The sequence below is a fragment of the Terrapene carolina genome, unplaced genomic scaffold (genome assembly GCF_002925995.2).
Source record: "Terrapene carolina triunguis isolate 2854851 unplaced genomic scaffold, T_m_triunguis-2.0 Scaffold194, whole genome shotgun sequence".
NCBI lineage: Eukaryota > Metazoa > Chordata > Testudines > Emydidae > Terrapene > Terrapene triunguis.
The window spans coordinates 8,322,806-8,328,757 of NW_020664545.1; positions in this window are offsets into that span (position 1 = coordinate 8,322,806).

Genomic DNA, 5,952 nt, shown 5'->3' on the forward strand with positions numbered 1-5,952 from the left:
CCCAGGGTGCTGGTCCCTGCCACGTGCTGCATTCCCAGCCCTGGGCCAGGCAGCGGGAGCCCACAGGCCTGATTTATCTTGATTAGCAGAGTGCTTTGCGGCTCATTTTTCAAACCGGGCTGATCAATGGGGGCTGGGCGCTGCGCCTGCTAATGGCGCAGGGAGGGAGCGGGGACACAGAGCAGTTGCCGCCGTGGCTGGTGAGGAGGTTTCGGGGTACGGGGGGGGGGGGGGGGGGGGGGGGGGCGGGGGGGGGCCCGGAGGGGGTGGCTGCTGCAGGGTGGTGGGGAGGCTGCCCAGTACACACACACACACGATTAGAGTCACTACTGAAGGGGGATGTAGGCACCTGGGCGTGCTTACAGGAGTGCCGGTTGCACGTGTATATGGGTGTGATTCTAGGTGTGAATGAGTGTGATTGGACATTCCAGTGACGCTGGGTGTGACCGAGTGCAGTGTATGCACAAGGGGGTGCGCCTAGGTGGGATCAAGTGGACTGCGGACTTCTGGGTGTGATCCTGGGTGTGAACAACTTCGGTGTGTCCACAGGGGTGTGATTCGAGTGTATGTACAGGCAGGTGCGATTTTTGGCTGCGAATGAATGTCGCGTGCATACATGGGCGTGAGTCCAGGTGTGAACGGCTGTTACGTGTGCACACGGGATGTGATGCTAGGTGCGAATGAATCTTGGGTGCACACACGGCTGTAATTTAGCTGCGACTGAGTGCAGCGTATGCACGTGGGGACGCCCAGACTTGTGGGTGCGAGCCTGGAGGAAGGGGGGGTGCCTTTGTCTGGCTGTCAGGTGTGATCGTAGGCTGCATGGATCTGCTGAGCGGGGGCTGGGCGAGGCCCTGATTGCAGATGCTGCGTGCCAGGTGAGCACAGGGCATGCGGCCGCAGCCTCGCTCAGACAGACAGGCCTGTGCCGTGTGATCTGCCCCACATGAGCCACCCAGATAAGTTCTCCCCCGCCCCCCTTCTCCTCTAGGTGCTGCCTAGATTGCAGATGCCGTGCCGGGGTGCAAGCAGGGGACGAGCAGCGGCAAGAATTCCACACCGGTTTTCTGCATTGTGCCAAGCTCCCTCTCCCCCGGCTCCCCCTGCCTGCCAGCAGTTCGGAGACACTAATTGGATTCCTAATGGCAGTAATTAATTGGGAAACTTCATTACAGGTTTGTGTGACAGGGAGCTGGGGGGAAGCGGCGGCGGAATGAGTGGCCCAGATGAAACTAGGCGAGACAGTGCAGCCGGCGGGTCTGGGCCGCGATCGGACGCCACACCGCTCTCCCAGGCTCCTGAGCCCGTCGCCGCTGATAACCGGCCTTCGTCACACACCGGGTCGCTCCCCCCACTGCCAGGCCTGTCGCCGGGTTGTCTCTTTCAGAGCAGCGCTGATGGGGGAGGCCCAGCGCGGGGCTGGTCCAGCCGGCGTATTTCCCAGGGCGGCGCCCAGGTCAGGGTTCCAGTTGCGCGGAACGGCGGTCGCAAAGAGCCACATGTGGATCTCGGGGCGATCTGCTGGGCCCGACGACGGCGTGGAGCAGGAGTCACCTGGGGGGAGTTCGGCACCTCTGGAGACCAGAGCCCCAGGTGTCCACGGGCCGGGCAGCCACACACAAGCACCCCAAATCAGTGGCCGCTTTAGGCCAGAGTGATTTGGTTGAAGCCACAGAGCTGCAAATGGAACCCAGGAGTCCTGACTTCCACCCCTCTTGCTCGGGGTTTGCAACCTTTCGGGGCTCAGGACTCATTTTTAAACACAGATGGTCTCGGGGGGCAACCCAGAGACCCCCCCAAGACACCCCCAGACCCGATGCCTCCCCCACAGGGGTCCAGAGGGAGCTGCTCGGGGCTAAGGTTCCAGATACTTGGGTCAGATGTGAGCAACTGGGGAACCCACCCCGGCAATTGGCTGACCAAGACAAGCCCCCCAAAACACAGCCCCCTCACATGGCCTATGGGGGCAGAGGGTAAGGGGTCAAGGGATTTGGGGGCTTGGAGGTGAAGTGGGGAGATCGGGGGCTTGGGGGTGTAGCGAGGAAGGATTTGGGAGTTTGGGGGGACTGGGGAAAGAATTGGGGGGCAGATGGGTGTGCATATGCAGTGCAGGGGCTAGGGGAAGGATATGGGGGCAGAGGGGTTGATGGGAGGGGCAGCAAGCTGATAGTTCCCCCAAAACACACAGCTGAGAGGGGAGAAAGTGAAGGGGTGGGGGGATTTGGGGTCCTGGGGTTGCAATGGAAGAAAAGCTGGGGTCCAGGATGAGGGGGTGTTGCCCAGCTCTGGGTGAGGGGCACATCGGGGGCAGGACAGGGTGGAACCTGGCTGGAGGCTACGTTACCTACAGAAAGTGACACCACCAGCACCCTCCTGGCGTCAGTCCTGGCCGGACCCCTCTCAGATGGAGGGGAACTGGGCCAACTGGAGTCAACTCGCCCCCCAGCAAGATCAAGCATCTTAGCCAGGCAGGCCCCCGCAGCCCAGCAACCAGCACTGGGGAGATGGGGCCGGCGGCGTGCACAGAGCCTGGCAGCTGGGGAGGGGGAAATCCAGCGTTGCGGGGGGGCAGGGGACAGAACAGGACCCAGCTATCCAACAGCTACCCCAGATACAATGGTCCCAGAATCCCCTCCACTCCCCACGACCCCCTGCCCCAGAAGCCTTGCAGGAGCAGACTCGACACTAGTCCCAAGTGGGGGGAAGGGGCACCCCCCCTCACATCGAACCCCTCCAAGAGTCAGTGTCCTGCCGCCCGGCGGCCCCTGCCCCAGCGCCTCGGAAAGGCGATCAATAGCAGGAGCTGGGTAGTTTTTCATTCTGCTGCCCCGGCTCCTTCCCTAACAACTTTGATTAGACCAGCTGCTCGTTAGCGGCTTTAATCCCCGGGGGGCAGACGGGGAGAATCCTTTTGTGCAACGGAAAAAGCTCCTGTAATTTCTCCTCTGCGAAGGGGCTGCGTCTCTTTGTTACCGATCAGGGCCCAGCTGGCTTCCCCGGGCACAGCCCCTCATGGCAGCTGGCGCGTGGGATGGCACCGGGGACAGGGTGTGTGTGTTGGGTAGGGGGGTGGAGAAGGGAGACTCTTCCTCCCCCCACCCCGAAGCAGGTTACACATGAGATTGCCACCCCCATGTGCATCCAGCTAATGAATTGCTGTGAATTGGGATCCGCCCCAGGCTGCTGCATTCCAGGCCTCGCTCCCCAGGCCCCCCCGTACCCCTGTGCCAGCTGTCAGCCTCCAGCTAATTATCCTGGGCCCGGCTTGGCAGAGCCTGGCGGCTGCTCTTCCAACTCCTTTCTGCCCATGCGAGCTTTGGGCAAATATTTATTGCACCCCTAGTAGCAGCACAGACCACAGCAAGGATAAGGACCCTACTACTACTGTTAGGAGCAAAGGGAGCGTCTCCTTGCGCTCAAAGCGGGAGGCCTGGGTTTCCAGCTGGGAAGGTGGCAAGTTCTAGTCCCAGCGCCGCGGGCTGGTGTGAGCATGAGCTCCAGCCGTGAGCACCTCCCCTGCCCTGCTGCTTGGCCTTCACAGCTCAGGGACGGTCTGTAGCTCATCGCGTCAAGCCAGACACTGCTGACCCCGAATCCCACTGGGAGGTGAGGTTCTGTCCCCACCCTCGAGGGTCGGGGGGAAGGGCTATTTAGAGAATCAGGACTCCTGGGTTCTGTTCCCTGCTCAGCCACGCGACCTTGGGCAAATCAGTTGACCTCTGCGTGCCTCACTTTCCCCTTCTCTAAAACAAGGCGGGTCACACCAACGCAACTCGTGTGCAGAGCCAGAGTCCTCCTAGCTCTGGGCGCGTTGAGATCCTGGGGGGAGACGTACTCAGGGAGAGGGGATGATGGAGCAAGGGGGTGGAGGAAAGGAAGGCCGGGGAAGCAGAGGCCGGAGCTGTGTCCCCTAGCCAGGGACAGCTAATTGTTACAGACAGCCGAGGCCCTGAGCGCCATCAATAATTCAGCCCCAGGAAGTGCCAGAGCATGTCGGCTTAATAATGAATCAGCCGGCAGGGCTCCCGCAGCCCCACAAGAGGGGCACTTACTAAAAATACCCAGCGCTCACGCTGATGCCTGCTGACTGCCTTTCAGCTCCAATTAGCCGACCAGCGGGGTCCACGGGCTGGGCGTGGGGCATTGCGGGGCTCGGTGGAGGTAATAAAGGGGAACAGGGCCTGGCGGGGCGGGGGTGTCTGGCTGCATTGCAATCGCAAGGGGGGGGACAGCTGAGAACGGGGAGGCTGATCTGATTCGATTCCATTTGTTGCCCCCAAACTGGCCTTAACTGACCCCTCTGAGCTGTCACTCCAGGGGCCCCCCATCTGCAAGGGCAGCAACTTGCCCTCCCTGGGGAATGTGGGGAGCTGCAGGCGGTGCCAGCTCAAACAAAACTGGGGTGAGATCACTTCAGAGTCTCCCCTCTGTGGGGTACGGTGCGCTGGACCCCGAGATACGGAGCCGGCCCTGTGGCCTGGGTCCTGGACTCATGATGCCGCTGTGCGGACCCCAGAGCTGCGACGCCACAGCCCAGATCGCAGCGCCACAGGCCTGGCACCCACCCACAGCCCTGATCCCAGAGTCACAGAACCACGGCGCAGTCTGGATCCCAGAGTCTTGGACCCAGACTCCCGTGTGCCCAGCCTGCCAGCTCTGGAGTGCCAGGACACCACTGCCCCATCGCGGGCTGCAGGGACACCCAGTCTCGCGTAAGGAGAGGCGCTCTGGAGAGGGGCAGCCGAGATTGGCACGATCAATTCCAAACCCTTGCAGAAGCCCGGCTGAGATCAAACCACAGCGCCCAGCCGGTCTGCAGGGGCTGCTGCCCCCCCCCCGCCACACCCACCCGGGACAGCATCTGCTGAGACACCCCGGACCCCCCCCGCAGGGCATCCTGCAGACAGGATGGCAGGCAGGGGAGGCATCTGCAGTGCGAGTATCGACCCCCCTCCCCATTTGCCTTCTTCCTCTTCCATCTCCCGACCCTGAATGCACCAGGATCCTACCCCCACTCCCCCCACGCCGCTTGCACTGCACCCCAAGACCCCGCCAGCCCGCTGGCTTTCACCCCCCACCCACCCACCACTTACTCCTCTCGGCCTGCCCGCCAGCTGGCTGAGGTCTCCCCTCCGTCCCCTGGCTGGACCCCGGTGCACCTCTGGCTCTGGGCAGTCTCTGCTTCCCACCACCTGTGGGGCCCTGCCTGTTCCTTAGAGCTGAGCTGCCTGGCACTGCTGCAGAAGCCTAGCCAGTCTCAGCCGGGGACGGGGGGGGGGGGCTTGGCTGGGCCCCTCCAGGCAAATACATCTTGAGGGATCCTGGCTGGGCAGGCCCTGGCCTGGCTGGTTGTGCCAGTCCGGAGGGGCTGGAGTGATTCCCAGCTCCGGGACCAGCCCTGGCTAGGCTGCTGGCTCAGCCCGGCAGACACAGTCGCCTCCCAGCAGGCGTGGGGGAGTGAGTCTCTGGGGGGTCGGGGCGGGGGGGTTGGGCTGGGAGGAGGCGGGGAAGATCTGTGTGATGGCGCACTAGGGAATGGGGGTTCTGTGTTGGGTGCTGTGCAGTTGTGGTGGGGCTGTGGACAGGGGTGGTTTTGTGCAGGGAGCTATGCATTTGTGGGGGCGGTCTGGGGGAGCACTGGGCATAGTGGGTCTGGCGGGGCTCTGGCCTTGGGGAGTTGTTGGGTGGGGTTGTGGGGGGTGTGGTGTGGCACGGGCCTGTCCCTGAGGGGAAGGGGCACGCTGGCAGCACATGGGTGGGTGGGCCACTGTGCATCTGGCAACTGCCAGTTTGTAAATAGTGCCCTTGCCCCTGCCATGCCATGCCCCATTGACTCTGGCTGGCCCCTTGCTCTGGGGACTGACCTCTCTGCACCATGCTCCATTGCCTCCATGGGGGCCCACAAATATGTTTGGCGCCAGGCCCACAAAAGGTTAATCCGGCCCTGCCCCC